The 21917-nt window shown below is 38.9% G+C and overlaps 1 long non-coding RNA gene across 1 annotated transcript; it reads right to left on the minus strand.

Annotated features, from left to right (window-relative positions):
• Positions 1 to 305: 305 nt before the first annotated feature.
• On the minus strand, positions 306 to 20120 carry LOC116662215. The gene is made up of 4 exons (XR_004318218.1): positions 20110 to 20120; positions 14795 to 14803; positions 7490 to 7495; positions 306 to 376 (listed from the first exon to the last, which is right to left on the minus strand). It is a non-coding gene; the product is annotated as an uncharacterized LOC116662215 (long non-coding RNA).
• Between the last annotated feature and the right edge of the window lie 1797 nt (positions 20121 to 21917).

Genomic DNA, 21917 nt, shown 5'->3' on the forward strand with positions numbered 1-21917 from the left:
TTGATTTGTATTTCCCCAATGATTAGTGATGTTGAGTATCTTTTAGTATAGCTGTTGGCTATCTGTATGTGTTCTTTGGAAAAATGTTTATTCAGATCCTTTGCCTACTTTTAAACGGATTGGTTTTTTTTTTTTTTTTTTTTGCTATTGAGTTGTGTGAGTTTTTAATATATTTTGTTTGTTAACCCCTTGTCAGATATATAATTTACAAACATTTCCTCCCATTCAGTAGGTTGCCTTTTCATGTTGTGGATGGTTTTCTTTGCTGTACAGAAATTTTTTGTTCAGTGTAGTCCCACTTGTTTATTTTTGCTTTTGTTGCCTTTGCTTTTGGTGTTAGATTCAAACAATCATCTCCAAGACTGGTGTCAAGGATCTTACCATCTCGTATTCTCCTAGGAATTTCATGGTTTCAGGTGTTACATTCAAGTTTTTAATCCATTTTGAGCTAAATTTTGTATATTGTGTAAGATAGTGATCCAGTTTCATTCTTTTGCATGTGGCTGTTCAATTTTCCAACACCATTTACTGAAGAGACTGTCCTTTACTCATTGCATATAATTGGCTCATTTGTCATGAATTAATTGACCATATATGCATGAGTTTATTTCTGGGCTCTTATTCTGTTCCATTGATCTATGTGTCTGTTTTTATGACCTTACCATACAATTTTCATTACTATAGCTTTGTGATACAGTTTGAAATCACAGAGCTTGATACCTCCAGCTTTGTTTTTCTTTCTCAAGATTGCTTTGGCTATTCAAGTCTTTTGTGGTTCCATACAAATTTTAGGAATATTTGTTCTATTTCTGTGGAAAATGCCATTGGAACTTTGATAGCAATTTCGCTGAATCTGTAGATCACTTTAGGCAGTATAGACATTGTAACAATGTTAATGTTCAACCGATGATCACGGAATATCTTTCCATTTATTTGCATCTTCTTCAATTTCTTCCCTCAGTGTTTTATCACTTTTCATTGTACATATCTTTCAACTCCTGGGTTAAACTTATTCTTAGGTATTTTATTATTTTTGATGAAATTTTAAATGGGATGCTTTTCTTAATTTCTCTTTCTGATAGTTCATAATTAGTGTGATTCTTTATTGATTTTAAGATAAGTTTTAAAAACATGTATTTGTCCAGGGGTTTTTGGTGGTTTTTCAACCATTGTAAGAAACCGAAATACACTGCAGGCAGTTCTGTCATCACCCTTTAAAGAAGGCAGGTAGTCTGGGACGCTAGACTATATCTATTTTGTGGGTAAGGAACTTTCTTGAACTTATTTGCCTGGAGCCACACAGTGAAATAGTTGGGAGGAAATAGTGATGAAGTTTGAAGGAGAATCCAGGCCATCATGTATCCGTTGCACTCTACCATGTAGCCATCAGATTACCAAACAATGGAGGAATGTTATTCCCCAATGTGCTGACCCCTACTCCTGCCAAATGCTTGGAGGATAACTTTTGGTTGCTCCTGATTTTCCTTCTACCTTCTGGCTACTAATAACACATCCTCTAAGGACAAGACCTGCATTCTTCATGTGGTCTTTAACCACCCTGCTGTGTAAGAACCCCTAGAGAGACAGCTGACAGCTTTTCAAAAGTAGTGATATCAAGGTTCCTGGTCTTTTCCTTTCCTTTCTGTCCAAGTACCCTGGTCACTTCCTGGATGTCGCCTTAGAAATAGCGAAATAGGTGATCACTGGCAAATACATGAGTGCCTTATTGGCTCCCATGGGGGCCTGACTACCGCTGCTGATGAACAAGGTCTCCTCTCCCGTCTACCATCTTCTCCCACCCTATAGTAGCAGTCCCTCAGGTGCAGCTTTGGAGAGCATACATACCAGAGTTCTGGAGTACTTTTACACATAAGTGTTAATTTTTCCATCTGTGCCGTCATCTGCGACTACCAGAATTTGATCTTGGAATGTGTTTTGCAGGTTAGTGGAACAGAAACTCCAAGAAAACCTGCCATTTTGGCATGGCCCACCTAAGCTATATCATTGAGACTGTGAACCTGAATGCTTTTTTTTTTTTTTTGGTGAGGGAGGGGGTGGCATAGGAGACTCAGAAATACCTAGAAGATGGAAGATCCAAGCTATGACATACGATGTGAAAGCTTGCAGTGGTCTACACAGCCTCTGGAAGGGAAGCCGAGTGGACAGATACCCCAACCATAGACTGCTTCAGATCTTTTCTCTGCTCCTCCCCTCTGCAGTGGAATTGACTTAGATCATAGGTGCTGTTAGCTCTTCTTCCCAAGGATCCTTATCAGATACTACAGGTATAATCCGGCACAGGTGTCTGGAAGGAGGCCAATAAGGGGAAGCAATGGGAAAAGTGCCCAAAATGTATATGAAATTACCTTGAATGTCAATTTAGAAGTGCTAAGGTGGTTTGACATGAGGGAAAAGTGGAACCACACCGCTAATGCTTTCCAGGATGTTATTGGCAGATACTGCCAGGTTGTTGGGATTATGTTATATTTTTATTTTCAACAGATCTATTTTCTGATATTTTGAGTACAATATTTCTATCGATATTTGAGAAGAATTGTGGCAAACTTAGCATACATTTATAGGTTTCTTTTTCATTTAAATCAGAGATTTCACCAGACTGGCTATCCCCCAAAGTGTGATGTGATTGCACTCAATGTCTGATGTTTTCCAGGATAATGAGAAGGAAGATAATTAGAAAGTTGTGAAAGGAAGATAATTGGTTGGATTCATGAAACAAGTTGGCTCTCTTCTATTAAGTAGGGGCCACATGTCTCACCAACAATCAGGCCTAGTCACACACCTCCAGCTATAGAGGCACTTGTGTAATGAGCAAAATTTATCTTCCTCTAAGAAGTTATGGTCTCAAGATTCTAGGCAACTGCCTCCATGGCTGATTTAACTCCATCCCACCTACTGTTTTCATGGATCAGAGCTGGACTAGGCTGTAGGGGTAGCAGGAGACTCACCAGGTGCATTGGTGGTGCTGGTCTGGGGCTCCAGTGGGCAGAAACTTTTCAACATCAGTCACCTCTATTTGACCCTTCTTCTGAGCCTTTGTTTCTGCCATTGCCATGCCACTAAGCAGAGGCAGTCCGACCTTCTCATTTACTGATCTAAGTTTCACTCTGTAACCTCATCTCTTATTGTTCACAAGGGCCACCCTGGCTGACCTACTCGACTGGGAGCCAGAAGAGAGCCTTGACTGGTGGGCAGAGTGAGCTATGTGGGAGCTGAGACAGAGAAAGGCAAGAAGGGCATTATCATGTCCTGAGTGTTTACTACTTGCTGGGCACTGTTCTGGGTGCTTTGTGTGCACTGACTGTACTTATTTGCTGTCAACAAAAGAAAAGGTTGAAATGGCTCAGCCCCATAGGGTGGGTGGCCCATTTGTTTTCCCTGCAGTAAATAAGTTGGTCCTGTGTGGGGGAGGGGTTATTCTATGAGGAGGGAGAAGCTCGTGGCCAAACAAATATTTGACTTTAAACAAGCCACTTCCCTTCACTGGGCTTCAGTTTACTCCTGTAAAATGGCCACATAGTCTTTGCTCAGCTTATCACACATATTGATTGTGAGAACACAAGTGATACAGATTAGAGGGCTTAGAAAGGTATAAGGTATTTTATAATATCACATGAGGCAATATAGAGCCAGAGTACAGATGGGGTAGGGGGGGGGTCCCCAATCTCAGTCCAGCAACTTGTCACCTGTGTGACTTGGGCAAGTCATTCAACCTGGATATGACTGAGTTTCCACATCTGTAACTAAAGATATGGCCAGTACCTATTCATAGGGGTTTTTTACGGAAAAATGAGATAATATATGAAAAATATTTAGAATAGTACTGACACATAAAAAGTGCTATGTAAGGACTATTTATTATTACAAATACTAGATACTGTGGGTATTCATTCCTCTATCTTTCCCAATTGCATTCTCTCAGGGTTTATAATCTTTAATGCAGCAGAGATTGACTAATGCTGCAATTCCATGTGCATTGTATACAGCTCTTGGTGTGCTAGAGCATAACACATAGCCAGTGGTCATTTCTCTATCCTCTTTCTGCAACACTCTCTTCTTTTGACTTTCTCAACTCCATACTCTCCAGTTTTTCTCATATCTCTCTAGCCATTTTTTCTCAGTCTCCTTTGCTGACTATTTCTTCTCTATCTAATCTCAAAATGTTGGAACACCCAACAGCTCAGTTCTGGGTCCTCTATTCCTTCTCTGTCAGTACTCCCTCTTACAGTGATTTTATTCAGCTTCATAGGTTGAAAAATCTACATGCTGATGATGCTCACATTTATATATTGAGCTCTCATCTCTCCATTGAGCTTTAGACTCATCTATCCTACTATGTACTTAAAGCTCTGCTTGGAAGTCTAATAGCATCTTAGACTAAAACTCTTCAGGGCCCCCCAAACCCCCTTGATCCATTCGCCCCCATCACAAAATTGTTCCTACCTTAGGCTTCCCTGTCTAATTCCAAGTGGTACCGTTTGTCCAAAACCAAAACCTAAGCCTCATCCTTGATCCTACTTTCTCTCACCCAACACATCCTATTCATCTATTTATTGATCAATCTTATTGGCTCCACCTCCAAAACATATTAAAAATCCGTCCATTCTATCTCCATTACTCTCATTTTGGTCCAAGCTACCATCATCTTTTGCCTAGATCACTGTAATTGTCTCCTAAGTGGTCTTCCCACTAATATTCTTGCTCCTCTATATTATTATTATGTAATTATTATTAATTATAGAGTCTATAATTATTTCTCCACAGAGCCTCTAGAGTGAGCTTTTTCAAGTATAAGTCAGATCATCACTCATCTGCTTAAAACCATCCGATAGCTTCCCATTGCACTTAAAACAAAATCCAAACTCTTTCCTGAGGCTTCCAAGGGCCCTACAGGACCTGGCCATTCCATGAACCTTCAGCCTCAGTTTGTGCCACATTCCCTCTTGCTCACTGTATTTCAGTCTCACTGTTTTGTAAACAAATCTACTAGGGTCCTTGCACCAATTCTTCTTTCTTCTTGGAATGCTTCTCTCATAATTCTTTACATGTGATAGATATCTTCTTGTCATTGAGAAGTCAGTATAAATGTCATCTTCTCAGAAAGGCCTTTCTTGACCACTTAAAGTGCCTTACTTTCTTGCCATCACTTTCTAATGCCTCAGCCTGTTTGATTATCTTCATTGTAGTTATCTCTATCAAATTATCTTGCTCTTTAAGTGTTTACTGCCCCCCTCCATACTAGAATGTACATTCCATGAGAGCAGGAACCTTTGGTGTCCTATTTGCCCTTGTATCCTCCATACCTGGAACAGTCCCTGGCATGTAGTGGACACACAATAAATATGTACTGAATGAATGTTGAATTAATTAATTGGCAGCAGAGTGGTTACTGCAGTAATACAGATGACAGGCAATAAAGCCTTTAATTAAATTGGTGGCAGTAGCAAGCCAAAAGGAAAAAAAAATCAATATTAGACCAAACCCACCCAGATTTCATCTAAGGGTATTTAATACTGGAAATGCTAGAAGACTTCTTAGGTCCTTCTATTACAGAGCATCCAAACTGGGACCACAGATCAATTAAGCAATAAGTAATTATCCATCCATTAATCAAAAAAAATAAGTGAAAGAATAAATTGGTAGAACTTACCATCTGGAAGTTATAAGAGTGGAAGGAAGAGATAGATGATAATTCCATAGTTTCTTGCCATGAAAACAAAGCAGAAAGTTTGGGAGAATTGCTGGTGGGTGGGAAGGGAGGATGACAGGTTTGATTTAGAACATGTTGATTTTTACTCCTCCCCTGAGGTTTCTGGCAGAGACTTTCAATGTGGGCCTAGAATTCAGCAGGGAGGAGGAGATAGAGGTGGAGGATCGCATCAGCATAGAGATGAGACTTTAAAGTAATGGGAGCTGGATCCTTGAGGAGCACAAAGCATCTGAAGGATATAAGAAATCCTTAGTTCAAGGGATCTATTTATCACATCTTGTAGCTCCCAGGAAGTACAACTAGAAAGTGTTGATTATAATCATTTCCAAAGTCCGCAGCCTCTTCCCTATGGTTCGCCCCCTCCCTTGAACAATCCTGTGGATTCTTTCTCAGGTAGGGGGCCCTAAGCATGGGCTGTGAGGAGTCATTGTCATCCTCCTGGACATCAGCCTCATAACATATGCTCCTCACTAGTCACAGGGATCAATATCAAGATAAGCAATGGAGAAGGCCTCCGAATGACCGAGATCTGTTGGGAGAAAAGCCTGAGTATAAAATCATCACCACTATCTTGCTTTCCCAATAGACATGCACATTCTTTTTTTTTGTTAATTTTATTTTTATTGAAGTGTAGTTGATTTACAATGTTAGTTTCAGGCATACAGCAAAGCGATTCAGTTATACATGCATATATACATACACATATGTTTTCAGATTCTTCTCCCTTACAGCCTATTACAAGACATTGAATATAGTTCCCTGCGCTGTATAGTAGGTTCTTGTCACACATGTACATTCTGATCCTTTAAACACTGGAGACGATGCAGTCAGCAGCAATAGCATCAATAATCTCATCCAGACACGCAAAGCTTTTTGTAAGTCTGGCTAATGTTGTCAGTTGAAACATTGTTGTAATTTGTATTCACTGCCAACGTGTGGCTTGGCACGATGAAAGAGCTCGCTCATCTAAGTAGCAGAGCTGGGATGAGGTCCTCAGACCTCTAGGTCCAGCCCCTCAGTTCAGAAGGAGCTGTTGGCAACAATCTCAGACTATTATCCTAACCTCTCCCTTAGCCAGTGAGCAAGGCCTCATCCTCCACTCTGGGCTTCATCCTGAACCCCCACTGGGAGCCAAGAGCCTATCAGAGACTGATTGTTCTGCTTCCCTTGGCAGATTGGCACCGGCCAGTGTCAGGGCTTGTGCAGAGAGTATATAATAGGGACCCTAATGAGTATATGACAATGAGGGTTTTGTTTCAATTGAAGGGCTTATTTGTTCTATGTCTGTGTCTAGACCCCACAAGGCAAACCTGGTGCCTGTGGTGGAGGGCAGGGTGGTAGAGGAGAACTGTGAAACAGAGACTCAGAAGACAAGATGGCAAGTGGCTCAAGGCTCTCAGCTGCTGCAGGAACCGAGACTTAGAACCTTGTCCTGAGCTTTGGGTCTTGGGTTTGAGTGGAAAGAGCAGTGGGTTTGGGTGGTTGGAGTGGGCTGTCGCCTTCTGAACAAGACAAGACAGTCTGAATTTGGATTCTGGAAAAGGATTCCTTCCCCCATTGGAAAAAAAAGAAGCATGCTCCATTGTAGCAGTGACTTTGTGTGGCTTGTTCACCTCTGTCTCCGTGGGCCTAGAAGTGTGCCTGACACACAGTAGAGGCACAATAAATATGTGTTGAATATGTGGATGAATGAAAATAGATTTGAATATTGATCCCAAATCTTAGAATTTTATTGATAGACTCAGCCTGTCTAGTGGAAACCTTTCCCTAGCTTTCACTGGAAGAATGTAATTTCTGTAACATTGCAGGCAATAAGCCAAAACCCTACAGAGGTTGCTTTTAGAAGAAGGTCTTGGGCCCATTTTCTCCCTTTTTGTTTTTCTCTAGACCTAGTCTTGCATATTAAACGCATTGAGATACATTTTTTTCCTCCTGAGCTAATAATTGTCATAAGCTCCCATTTTTCTCCCCCATCACTATGTTGCTGCCACAATCTGAGCCTTTGATAACTTGGGTTTCCATTTTCATGTTGATCTCTGCTTAGTGTGACATCAGTGGGCGCAGTCTTTATGGGAAACATGTGTGTCCGTGTGTGCTTGTATGTGTGTGTGCATGTGTGTGTGTGTAAGCAATTTTGACTGCCTGGAAGAAGGAAAAAAACTTGAGAAGGCAATGCAGGGTGATGATTCACATGCAAGTGAAATGATTAGGCACTTTTCAGCCTGTCACTCGAACCTTGTAAGTACTAGACAGGAAGACATCTCATTTGAGACCAAGTTTCAAATTGGGCCCTAAGGTGGAGCTCTCAGTTCAAGGCAGTGGTTGGCCTTCCAAAAAAATTCAGATGGTGAATCCATTCTCAGCAGCTCCAAGGTCATTGCAAAATAAGCAACTGGGAAGCCTGGGAGACAAGCAAGTCCGTGGCTGTAAATAATACTTCCATTTGCCTTGGAGGAGGGCATTGGGGGCAGCAGGTACCATCTATCCTGCTCCCCCGGCCCAGGCTGAGCCTAGCTCCTTATGCTGCCTACTTCAGAAACCAGAGTCACATACCCTCAGCCTTCCTGCCTGCCTTCCTCCCAGATTCTCCCACCATTTCCAGAAATTGCTGAGAAAGAGAAATTAGTATTAAGTTAGGTTCCTTATTAGTGAATGGGCAAGAATTGAAGGGGCAGGCGAGAGTCAGAGGTCATGAACGATCTGTAGGTCATCAACACAGGAGAATGAGTTATTTAAGACAAAAGAGCACTGGAATGTGAACCAGAGGGTGTCCAGAAAATGTTTTATGTAGCTATGTAGCTTAAACTTTTTGTTTGTTTTGTCTTAGAGAGAATTCAGAATAATGGTCAACAATTTCTTTTTTGTAGACCCTTTAACTTGTGGTGTTAATAGGAATGGCAACTAATGTGTATTGTACACTATGGGCCAGATACTGTCTTAATCCTCTTAATCACATTATCCCACAACTTCATTTAATCCTCACAATGATTCCCATGGGGCAGGTACAATTAATATTGTCACTAGTTTTTAGATGGCAAAGCTGAGACTTAGAGCGGTGAGTACATTTTCCTGGGTCATACAGCTACTGAGTGATAGAGAAAGAATTTGAAGCCTGGCTTTCTAACTTCAGCACCGAATATCTTAACCGATACACTCCAGTAAGTGTGTTCCTTCCTTTGACTTTTTTACATAAATAACAATTTGATAAAGTCTTAAGCTGATGCAGTGGCAATGGAAGTGGATGATTTTGTAAAAGTTTTGGCTGCTTTCATGGAAGAAGGGACTTAACAACACTGCCACACTCTTTTATCTATGTCAGAAAAGCTCAAAAGATAAGGATATTGTGATAGATTTTATACTTATTATTACATAATGGGCCACATTATATATGTTATTGAGCTGTGAATGGACAGCGATGGCTTTTACCGTGGAGACTTTTGATAGATGTACAGCTCAGGTATCTCATATGCACAGTTGTATTAGGTTCACATATGTTCTGAGACATGTGACATATTCAGGAATGTGCCCTCATGTGTAACTGAGATGAAGGGCACCTGAGGCAGGGCCTTCCTATACATTTACTTCCACGAAGGATCTGAGGTGAACATATAGAGAGGTGTCAGCTTCAGGTATACTTGATGGAAAGAGCTGTGCCTGGTTGAGGAATGAGTTTCCACCACTGGCTCAGGAGTGGGTGAGAGAGTTGGGGCCCCAACAGGTTCTAAAGTTTGATGTTCTCTGTGCTCTTCATCTGATTGCTCCCAGTGTCTGCCAGCGCAGATAGGGAATTGAAGGCCCCATGTCTTCCAGATTACAAGGCTATGATTCCAGGAAGAGGTCCGGTAAAAATATCAGGTTGTCTCTGTTTCTCTACCTATACCAATATTAAATGATGGAATATAAGCCTTTCAGTAGTCACCAGTTGGCAGCCCTTCTACAGTACTGTGTGTTATAACTGTCTGGATATAATATCCTCACAGGTCCATTCAGGACCAGGCACTTTTGACACACTACATACTATTAGGCAGGATCTTACCAAGACAGAGACTCTCAGACCAAGCTACGTCCAGTGGGGTACCTCTCACCCTCACAACTGTCCACACCACACTGGATAGGCCCCGGCCATCCTGGAGCCTTTCTTCTTTCTTTGACACATTCCTTCAGGGTCCTCATCCACTGATCAGGATAACCCCACATAGTACCTTCTCAAACCAAGGTCCACACCACCACAGTGTGGACCCCAAGGCAGCCCTCCTGGCGCTCACCCACGCTCCAAACGCCATCGCTCAGCTCTCACTCACAGGAGCAGCCACACCCTAACTGTGCAGGGAGTAAGAGCTTTCTTTTTGAGGTTACACCTTAGCTGTGCTACACACTGAGATGAGTTTGCTCTCCACCAGAGTGCACCCTACAATTATGCAGCCTTGACCCTGACCTCCATGGTCTATTTAGCCACTTTTTACTTTGTGAGGCCACCCTTGCTCAGACTGGAGCTCTCACTGAACTTTCCAATGCAGTGAATCCTGCCTTACCCAGTCTGTCATCACGCTGCCGCTCTGCACCTCATGAGGTCAGTCTTGACCACCTAGCTACCACTTCCCACCGGACAGTCGGACCAGAGGGTCCCCCATTGTTGGGTCTATTGTGAGGTGACATCACCAGCTCTCACTATCACCAGGGCTTATACTGCCATTTTGCTCTCAGTAAGGCAACCCTCTCCCAGTCCGGGGTTCTCATCTCATCTGCCCAGTGAAACAACTTTGTAGTGCTCCTAATTGTCACTGATTTATCCCGAAGTTAAGGTGTGCTTAGGGCACAGCCCTGCATGGACACCAACCAAATTACTTTTTAAAGAGTTGGAAATTTGATATTAACAAATGAAGTAGTCATGATAAGAAAAATCAGAACTTTGTTGGAGTTTTTTACACTTGTTGTATGGTTTAGAATTATTTCCACTTGAATTACAAACACGGGGGCGGTCATCCAAAATCTTTGCAGTGATGAGGACTTCCAAAGGCCCTAATTTGGCCCTCCCTCTCTGTTTCTCCACAAACTATGAGGCAGTTATTTGGCACTACTCAAAATGCCTCATGCTGTTAGACAACTCCTGCTTGGAATAGTAACCCTATAAATAGGACCAATATTCACCCAGAATACATGGTTATGGCCATACCAGGTGGTAAGCTATTGACCTTCTTCCTAACTTGTTGAAAAATACTCACTTCCTTAAACCATCCCCCCATGCTCCGTGCATCCCATCATCATCCCAGCTTCCCTAAACCCTCCCTAAGGATTCCTGGACCTCTTCAAAATCTAGCAACGGAGGCAGAATGCCTGCTCCAGCATCTTGTTCCACTGTTTGTTTGTACTGATTGGCCAGTGTCAATGCAGAATCTGTTAAATATTTTGAATATTATCGTCTCCTGTAACCACTGCACCCAATGTTATATAGCTCTCTAAGGCTCACCACCTAGGTGTGTGTGCCATTAGGCAGATCTCTTTCAAACCAGCGAGGATTCCAACATAGGTATGTGGTGTGCACCAACCACTGACCCACACGGTCACTCCCATACTTAGATGTACCCTGTGCCTTGAGTCCACCCTTGAGCGGACTGCACCTCAACCAAGCTCTTCATGAAGCAGCCTCCAGATACTTGTCGATCTCCCCACACCATATGGCAGGTTATAACCATGGCAACCTCTTCAGTTACTGGCTTGAGCTGCCACTCACTACTGCCCCTGTACCCTGGGCAACCTATGATCTGGCCAGTGCACACTGCTCCAGCATAACGAGATGACTGACAAGACCAGGTGCACACAGCTATCACCAGTCCTCAAAAACTGAGGCGACCTGCTACCAGCCTAGAGTCCACTTGGGACATAGGGGTCAGCCACACCACCTCTTCACAGAGCTTTAAGCTGAACTGGATGAAACCAAGATCCGTAACACCGTCTCCAATAAGTCAAGAGACCCGCTAAACTGAGTCAAGTTCCAAATGCCTCTCCCCCAACAACGAATCTCTACTCCAAATAAGCCTGAAACCACTCAGGACATTGACTAGAGCAGGGCTGCACCTGCTCTCCACACAGCACTAAGTCATCCCTGTCTAGACCACAATCCACTTCAATGCTGATCAGACAGTCTCGCACACAGCCACTCCTCACTTTGTGAAGCAAACCCTAGCCAGGCTAGGGAAAAACATCAGCCCACAAAACTTGAATTTTCTGAGCAGACCAAGGAATCTTACAGAAGCTGCTAAAATGCCCAGAGCTCACAGAAGTGCCCTTCACGTCATGAGACCACTCGTGAACAGACCAGGCATGTGGCCCCATTCTTCACATTCATCTCTATCTTCCCCGCCCCACCTGCACTCCCCTCCCTTTCTCTCCCCTCTTTTTTCTCCCTTCTCCCCTTTGCTTCCATTCTCTGTTCCCTGTGTTCGCTTTCTCTCTCAGACAAGTCACTGCTGTATCATCAGATAAAGTACTGTTGATGTGCCCCCAGTCCCATTTAGGCCAGAGGAAAACTTGGGAAGCACCTAAGGCAGTAGCAGCCCTCCCCAGGCAGAGCTGCTGTGGGAGCCTGGGCCTCCTGAATGAGACTCTGTGCTCCTGAGGCAGAATGGTTGGGGAACCAAGTCCCCTTTCTCTAGTAAGCAGGGCCCCCAGACCACCTGCTGGTGAGCTAGACCAGTCCCCAGATGAAGGGCTATGTGTCAGCCAAATTGGAAGGGACTAGCAGAGACCTTGAACAAAAAAAAGTCAAGTAGATAAAAATCTTCCATGTCTCCTGCTCCCCAACTCCTTGGTAAACCACATTAGGGAAAATGCTTGTTTAAACAAACCCTTCACATGGAGGTTTGTTGTCAATCTTTTAAATTAGAGACTAAGACCATAATTCGCTGACCTTCATGTCCCTTGAACGCCTTTCTGCCCATTTCTCTCCTTTCATTACACTCTCTCTGCTGGTTTTTGGTCTTGGATGCGGTATCACCACACTCATTTTCACTCCTCCCTCCCTCCCTCCCTAAGTTTACAGTGTCGTCAGTTTGGTGTGTGGATTTTAAGACCTTTTTCTCTATTTCTACATACATACATAGGGGTTTATACAAATATAGAGGATTATTTTGTGCATCAACTTTTTGCACATATGTTGAGTATTATATACTATTTTGCAACTTGCTTTTTTACCCTGCATTGTCTTGAAGATCTCGTCATGTACATATAGACCTAGTTCATTTACAGTAAATTGCTGCATAGTGGAGCATATTACGGATATATCTCAATTTATGTAATTATTCCCTTATTAATGGACATTTAGGTGGTTTACAGTGTTTTACTATTGCAAACAGTGCTTCAGTGAAAGCCTTAGTTTATGCCTCCTTGCTTAATTGAGCAGGAATTTCTCTAGGGTAGTGTTACAAGTGGGAAATCCCTGGGTCGTAGTGCGTGCTGCCCTTTTTTACCGTAATAAATACTGCAAAATTACATTTCTATGTGGCTTTTCAAAATTTAAATTCCACTAAAACTGTATGAATATATGTTTCCCCAACCCTTCACAGATTTTTTTCAGCTTTTATTGTGAAAATTTTCAAATGTAAAAAATGTGATAGTATAATGACTATCCATATAATCACACCTAAATTAATTGTTAACATCTGCCATGTTTGTTTTATCTATCCTCTCTCTCTCTCTCTGTCTCTATCCATCTGTCTTTTTTGCTGAACCACTCCATTGTAAGTTGTAAGTATATGACTCTTGACCTTTGAATACTTAAGCAAGCATCTGTTAAAATAAGGACATTTTCCTACACACATTCCATTTATTTTCACACACTATCTTATCACTCTATGAAAATTAGCAATAATTTCCTACAGTTTATGTCATTTAATATCCAGTTCATGTTCAGATTTCCCTAGGTGTCTCAAAATGTCTTTTATTATTTAATTGTACAAGATCCAGATACAAGTGCCTTATTGGATATATGATTTATAAATATTTTCTCTTATTTTATGGGTGGTCTTTTTACTTTCTTGATAGTGCCCTTTGACATACAGAAGTTTAAAATTTTTATGAAATCCATTTTATCTATTTTCCCCCCTTGGCTGCTCATACTTTTGGTGTTATATCTAAGAAAATTTTGCCTAGTCCAAACACATAAAGATTAACCCCTATGTTTCCTTCTAAAAGTTTTACAGTTTTAGCACTTATATTTAGGTCTTTGAATCATTTTGATTTAAATTTTGTATATGGTGTAAAATAGGACTCAAAATTCATTCTTTTGCATGTAGACATCCAGTTGTCCTAGCACCATTTGTTGAAGAGACTGTTCTTTTCTCTTTAAATGGTCCTGGACTCTCAATTCTGTTCCATTGATCTGTATGTCTTTCCTTATGCCAGAACCTCATTGTCTTGATTACTGTAGTTTTGTAGTAAGTCTTGAAACTGGGAAGTATGAGTTTTCCAACTTAGTTCTTCTTTTTCAAGATTATTTTGGCTATCCTGGGACCCTTGTATTTCCATATGAATTTTAGGATCAACTTGTCCATTTCTGAAAAAAAAAGGCCTTTGGAATTTTAATAGGGATTGCACTGAATCTACAGATCAATTTCAGGAGTGTTGCCATCTTAATAGTATTAAGTCCTCCAATCCATGAACATAGGATGTCTTTTCATTTATTTAAATCTTAATTTCTATCAACAATATTTAATTGTTTTCAGTGCACAACATTTGCACTCCTTTGTTTAAAGTTATTGCTAAGTATTTTTATACTGTTGTAAATGGAAAAGATTTCTTAATTTCATTTTCAGATTGTTCATTGCTAATGTATAGAAATACAATTTTATATTGATTTTGTATCCTGTAACCTTGAACTCATTTATTTATGTATTTATTTGAAGTATAGTTGACTTACAATATTATATTAGTTCTAGTCCTTCAATTTTTTCGTAGGTTATGTTCCATTTAAAATTATTACAAAATAATAGCCAAATTTCCCTGTGCTGTATAATATCTTTGTTGCTCACTTATTGTATGCATAGTAGTTTGTATCTCTTACTACCCTACCCTATCTTTCTTCCTACCTTCCCTTTGCCCACTAGTAAACACTTGTTTGTTCTCTGTATCTATGACTCTGTTTTTGTTTTGTTATATACATTTGTTTGTTTTATTTTTTTAGATTCCACACAGAAGTGATAACATAGAGTATTTGTCTTTCTCTATCTGACTTATTTCACTAAGCACAATACTCTCTAGGCCCATCCATATTGTTGCAAATGGCAGAATTTCATTCTTTTTTATGGCTGAGTAATATTCCTGTGTATGTATATGTGTGTGTGTGTATATGTGTGTATGTTTGTACACCAAATCTTCTTTATCAATTCATCTGTTGATGGACACTTAGGTGCTTCCATATCTTTGTTACTATACATAATGCTGCTATGAACATTGAAGTACATGTATCTTTTTGAATTACTGTTTTCATTTTCTTTGGATATGTACCTAGCAGTGGAAATGCTGGATCATATGGTAGTTCCATTTTTAATTTTTTGAGGAACCTCCATACTGTTTTCCATAGTCGTAGCATCAATTTACAATCCCACCAGTTGTCTACTAGGGTTCCCTTTTCTCCACATTCTCACCAACATTTGTTATTTGTAGACATTTTGATGATAGCCATTTTGACAGGTGTGAGGTGATGTCTTGGGGTTTTGGTTTGTATTTCTCTGATGAATAGTGATATTGAGGATTTTTTTCATGTATCTGTTGGCCATCTGTATGTCTTCTTTGGAAAAATGTTTGTTCAAGTCTTCTGCCCATTAAAAAAAATCAGGTTTTGTTTTTTTTTTAATATTAAGTAGTTTTGAACTTCTTATTTATTTGTCCTAATAGGTTTTTAGTGGATTCCTTAGAGTTTTCTCTATATAAAATCATATCATTTATGAATAGAGGTAGTTTTACTTCTTCTTTTCCAATCAAGATGTCATTTATTTCTTTTTCTGACCTAGTTGCCCTGGCTGAAATCTCCAAACAATGTTGACTAGGAATGGTAACAGATGACATTCATGTCTTGTGATCTTGGGAAACTTTCAGTCTTTCATTATTAAGTGTAATGTTAGCTATGAGTTTTTCATAGATACCCTTTATCAGATTGAGGATGTTTCCTTTTATCTCTGGTTTGTCAAGTGTTTTCATCATGAAGGAATGTTTGGTTTTGTCAAATCCTTTTTCTGTATTTATTGAGATGATCTTGTGGGGTTTTCCTCTTTATGCTACTAATATGGTGTGTTACATTGATTTTCATATGTTGAACCAATCGTGTTTTTTGGATAAATCCCACCTGGTCACAGTGTATCATCCTTTTTATATACTGCTGACTTTGATTTGCTACTATTTTGATGAGGATTTTGCATCTATTGCTTGTAAAGGGTATTGATCTGTAGTTTTCTTTTTTTGTGTGTGGTGTCTTTGTCTGATTTTGGTATCAGGATGATAGTGGCCTCATAGAAAGAGTCAGAAAGTGTTCCTTCCTCATCTAATTTTGGAAGAGTTTAAGTATCAGCATTAATTCTTCTTTAAACATTTTGTAGAATTCAACAGTGAAGCCTTCTTTTCCTGGGCTTTTCCTTGTAGGAAGTTTTTTATTATTACCTCAATTTCCTTATACATGTCTATACAGATTTTTCAATTTCTTTTTGAGTCAGTTTAATCATTTGTGAAACTCTGCATTTTGTTATGTCTCTTTAGACTCTTATTCTAGAACAATACTCCCACCTATTTTCCCCATGACATTGACTTTTTTTTTTCTTTTTATCTCCCGACGTTGACTTTTAAAGATACCAAGTTGGTTGTCTTGTAGACTGTTTCATATTCTGTATTTGTCTCATTGTTTCATCATGGTGTTATTTTACATATTCTTCTTTCCCTTGTATACCTATAACCTGGAAGTTAAATCTAGTAGTTTGAGTAGTGTCAGGTTAAACATTTTTCTTGCCAACATTTGAGGTTTTAAAAAATTTACATTTTGGTAATCTGAGGGATGAAAATTATATCTCATTGTTAACTACTAGGAGTAAATTTTGGATATATTTTCAGATTTATTGGTCATTTTGGTTTACTATTCTGTAAATTGTTGGTTTTTATTCTTTGCCCATTTGCTATTGTGTTGATTATCTTGTTGATTTGTAGGTATTTAGTATGTATTCTAGAAGAAGTTACATCCATATTTTTCATTTAGGCCTTTCAATTTATGTGAATTTTAGTTTTGCAAATCATGTATATTAAATAAGTATGTTATTTATTTAAACTTTTGTCTAGATGCAATAACCAATTGTCCAAATGCAGTGTTTTGAATAGTCAGGCTTTTCATTGATTTGAGATGCCACTTTTATCATGTACTAAAGTCCCATAGGTACCTGAATCAGCTTCTAGACTTTTCAGTATGCTCTATTGATTTATTTTTGTGTAGTCCTATGCAAATACATTTTAATTACTCAGAGGTATCATATGCTTTGATATCTACCAGGGCAAATAACTTGTCTATTTCTTTTTAAAATTATCTTGGCTATTCTTGCATATCCACTTTATTTTTAAATTTCAGAATCAGCTTATCCAATTTTATGAAGTATCTTTCAGGATTTAGATTGTCATTATGTTGATCTTTTAAGTTTACTGTTGTGAGAATTTATATCCTCAACATCATGTCTTTCATCTATAAGTGGGCCTTTTTAATGTTGTTCAATAAATTTTTATGGTTTTCTTCATAGAAATTTTGACCAATTTTGGGGTCAGATTTATTCCTCTGTATTTCAGAGGGTTGGGTTTTTTTCTTACATTTCCTAATTGGTTATTACTGGTGTTTAGAAAGCTATTAATTTTGGCCTGTGACCATATAACCAATCACTTTTAAAAGTGCTACAATATCTAAATAGTTTGTTAATTTATTTTTTAAACCTAACTTCTTTTTTATGTCTTATTGCATTGGCTAGGATATCTAATACCATATGGAATATTTGTTGTTAATGATCATCCTTTTCTTCTTTTTTGTTTTCATGAAAATGCTTCTAAATTTTCACTATTAAAGCATGCTTGCTGTAGGTCTCTAGTAGATAGTTTTCACTAAGGTAAGAAGTTTCTAATGTGAAAGATTTGTTAAATCATGGCTGTATGGTGTACTGAGTGTAGCTCCATGCTTGAGACCAAGTACCATCTTCATTAGAAAAGAATGCATGAGCAGCATAGACTCATGGTTTACAGAATATTGGCTTGGGTTGAATTGAACTTTGGGCAGATGTGCCCTGCAAATTGAAGCCAGACATCTGTGGAACCTCCTAGAAGTGAAAAAATCCCAGAGGGAGGACTCTGTACATACCATACAAGCTCAGTATCATCAGATAACAGGATCTTACTTGGGATAAGAGTGGCACAAGAGGCTGGCCTAGAGGGGTCCAGTCCCAGCAGATCAGATTTCTGCTGAAGACCCTGTTGCTTGCTTGCCTTAAGTTATCAAGCCAATTGGGAACAGAAGAGAGAGAACTGTGGTTTGTTACACCTCCATCAAACTGTAGAGCCCTCCCATCAGGAAATTATTTTGGTTTCTTTCACTGCCTCAGGAGAGAAAGACCACTCCCTTGTAGACTATCATCCTGTCATTGTGGCAGTCACTGCTTAGGGTTGACTGGCTTTGCCCTTTCCATGACATACTGTACATAGTGCCATATGACAGCTTCAACTCCTGTTACCTGAAGGAAAAAACCTTGTTTCTTACACTAGCTTGGAAAAACAGGTGGCTGAAGCCAAGTGCCTAACATGTGCTTTCCTCAGAAGAACCTCTCTCCCTCACACTTTTGGGCAATACCTGGAAAACATAATGAATGAGATATTCTTCAGTCAAATCATGGTCAAGTAGAAGGAGCTAGGTGTCCACAGATCATGATTCTAATATTAGCTCCTTTCCTCATTTACTATGTGAGCTAGGGCAAATCACTTAATTTCTCTGTGCCTCAGTTTCCTATCTGCCAAGTGAGGATAAAAATAGCATCTACCTCAAAAGTCATTGTGATAATTAAAAGAGATGATTTGTAAAAATGTTTAGCAAAAAATCTAGCAATGTTCAGGGTTCACAAAAATGATAAGAATGAATTACTGAATGGAATCTGTGAAAAGCCTCAGAGTGAAAGGGAAGAGACATCGTTTTATTCCTTATCTATTTCTCTCTAGTGACTTGCAAGCAGACACTAAATTATTTGAACCTAACTGAAGAGAACCAAGATTCCCCAGAAAGGCTTTCAGTAGCACCCCACTGCTGAAGAAGCCATCTCTTCTTGTAGGAAAGAGTGGGCACATGAAACTGGTCATTCATTGCAAAAGCAGTGACTCCTTACACACGAAATGAAGCTCTAGACCCCTCAACACTGCTCAAGAGTAGCTGGACTTTGAGACTCACTTGATTTAACTACTAAATAACTCCAGGGTTTTCCTGGTCTTTCAGGGATTTTCTTGGCAAGGGGAAGAGCACAATTCTAGGATTTCTCTAGACCACAGACCCCTCCCACACACCCTGAACCATGCTGGTCTGTTTACTGCTCTGTACATCAGAGTGCCTTGGTTGTTTAAAGGGGAAACCAGACGGTATGCCTAATTTGGGTTCTGATATGCTCCTACTTTGGCTTAACAATTTTCCTACTCTGTGAACAATTTATTGATTGCAGAAAGAGAATGGCACTGTGAGTCATACCTCTTTCACCAGGACTTTGTGAAGAAGAAAATTAGACAATTTAAAAACAACAACAATAGTAGTAGAAATGCTACCATTTAATGAGTACACAGTCTGTGTGAAGGAGAACACTGCTACGTACTCTGCGTGTTTTGTCTCATTCAATCCTCGTGAGAACCCAATGAGGTAGCCATAGTATTGTCTATTTGACATGAGAAGACTGAGGCTAAGAGAGGTTAAATAACTTCTTCAGGGTCTTATAACCAGTATTTTATACTTTCTGTTGCTATGATAAGTGATATTTTTTTCTATCAGATATCCTAATAAGTTATTGCTGATATATAGGAAAGCTGTTGATTTTTGTAGGCTGACATTTTATCTAACCACCCTCCTGGACTTTCATATTGTCTCTAATATTTAATCAGTTGACTATCTCAGATTTATATATAGCCATATTATTTGTAAATAATAATGATTTTGTCTTTTGCTTTCTAATCTTCATTCTCTTATTTATTTTTCTTACTTTATTACATTGGTTAGGACATTGGAATGTTGAAAATAAATGATAATAGTGGCCATACTTGTCTTGTTTCTCATCTTAATGTTTCGTCAGTATGTAGTACTAATAACAACTAATATTTATCGAGTACTTAATATTGTCTGACACTCTTGTAAGAGTCTTCATACATTTTATATCATTTAAACCTCATATCCCAATACTATGAGGAGAAGGTGCTATTATTTTCCTCCTTTTTATGGATGAGGGAAGTGAAGCTCAGAGAGATTAAATAATTTGCCCATGATCACAAAGTTTATATATGATGGAACTAAGATCCATTTGGTTTCTAAGGTTTCTAAGCAGTCTGACTACAAAGGTTGTACTCATAACCAAAATTACCTCCTGGGAGTTTTCTAAAGGTTTATTGAGGAAGTTCTATTCTTTGTTTGCTATGGGCTTTTTGTTTTTGTTTTTTTATCATGGATGGTACTAAATTTTGTCAATTTTTTTTCTGCATCTGTTGAGATTATTGTATGGTTTGTCTCCTTAATCTGTCATTTAGTGGGTTACATTTATAAATTTGCTAATGTTAAACCGTCCTTAGATTCCTGGGAGAAACACTACTTAGGCATGATGTATCATTTTAATAAGCTGCTTGATTCCATTTGCTTTAGGATTTTAATATTTATATTCATAAGTGAGATTAGTCTCTAATTTTATTTTCCTTTCTTGTCCTGTCTGCCTTATTTGTGGGAACAGCCCATCTTTTTCTATATCATGGAGCCATTTATATAAAATGGGAGTTGTCTGGAATTTAAACGTTTGGAAGGATAAAATTGTTTTCCAACTTGTTCTATGATTTTTTGTCTGTCTGTAATTTTTTCTACTTCTTGGGTAAATTTTAGTAATTTGTCTTGTCCTAGAAATTTTCTCATTGAAATATATTAGTGTAGAACAGACACATACAAAGAACAGAGTAGCTGTTACCACAAGGTGAAATGGGTAATAGGGATCAACTCTATGGTGACAGATGGAAACTAAATTTTTGGTGGTGGGCACACTGTAGGCTATATAAAATCGAAATATAATGTACATATGAAACTTACTTAATCTTATAAATTGATGCTACTTCAATAAAAAGCTTTTAAATAAAACTGTGGTATTTTCTTATTTTTAATAATACCTTAGTTACCTATATTTATGACCCTATTTGTCTTCATCGTGGTACTTATTGAAGGTTTGACTTTTTAAAAAGTTTTGGTTTTATGAATCAAATCTATTTTATTTGTTTTCTATTTCACCATTTTCTGATTTTATCTTTATCAATCCCTGACTTCTACTTTCCATGAATTTATTTTACTATGCTTTTTATAACTTTTGGAGTTCGTAGCTTAATTAACTTATTTTCCATTTGTTTTTATTTTCTAGTAAGTGAATTTAAGACCATATGCTTTTCTCTGAATATTTTCTTGATTGTATCCAACGGACTTGATATGTATTGTTCTTGTCATCATCCAGTTTTAAAGCATTTGTAATATTATTTTAAATTCCTCTTTTATTTAAGAGTTGTTTAGAAGTGCATTTGTGTTTATAGTTGATAGATGTACATCGTGTTGGGTCTGTGTGATAGCAGTAGGGTAGTTGGTTATCTTTTTATTGCTGATTTCTAATTGTTTTTGAGTCCTACATGGCTGGAGTTTGAGCCTGTATTCTCAATCAATACAAACAGTAATTGCCCATCCCAGTATGTGTCCCGGTCTGTTTCTCAATCTGGAGGCTTTGTGATATTGGCTTTTGAATATTCGGCACCACTTAGGAGGTAAGAATTTGAGGATATGAGAAATGAGACTGAATGTCAATTTCATAAAGTTAATTGATCTACTGAGGGAGGACAGCTCCTTTCCTAAAGAGCTCCCTCTTCCTGGTTGGAGAGAAGGTGTTTGTTTACCTTATGAGCCCTTTTTGCCAGGCAGTAC

This window comes from Camelus ferus, chromosome X, assembly GCF_009834535.1.
Source record: "Camelus ferus isolate YT-003-E chromosome X, BCGSAC_Cfer_1.0, whole genome shotgun sequence".
In the NCBI taxonomy this organism is placed as follows: Eukaryota; Metazoa; Chordata; class Mammalia; order Artiodactyla; family Camelidae; genus Camelus; species Camelus ferus.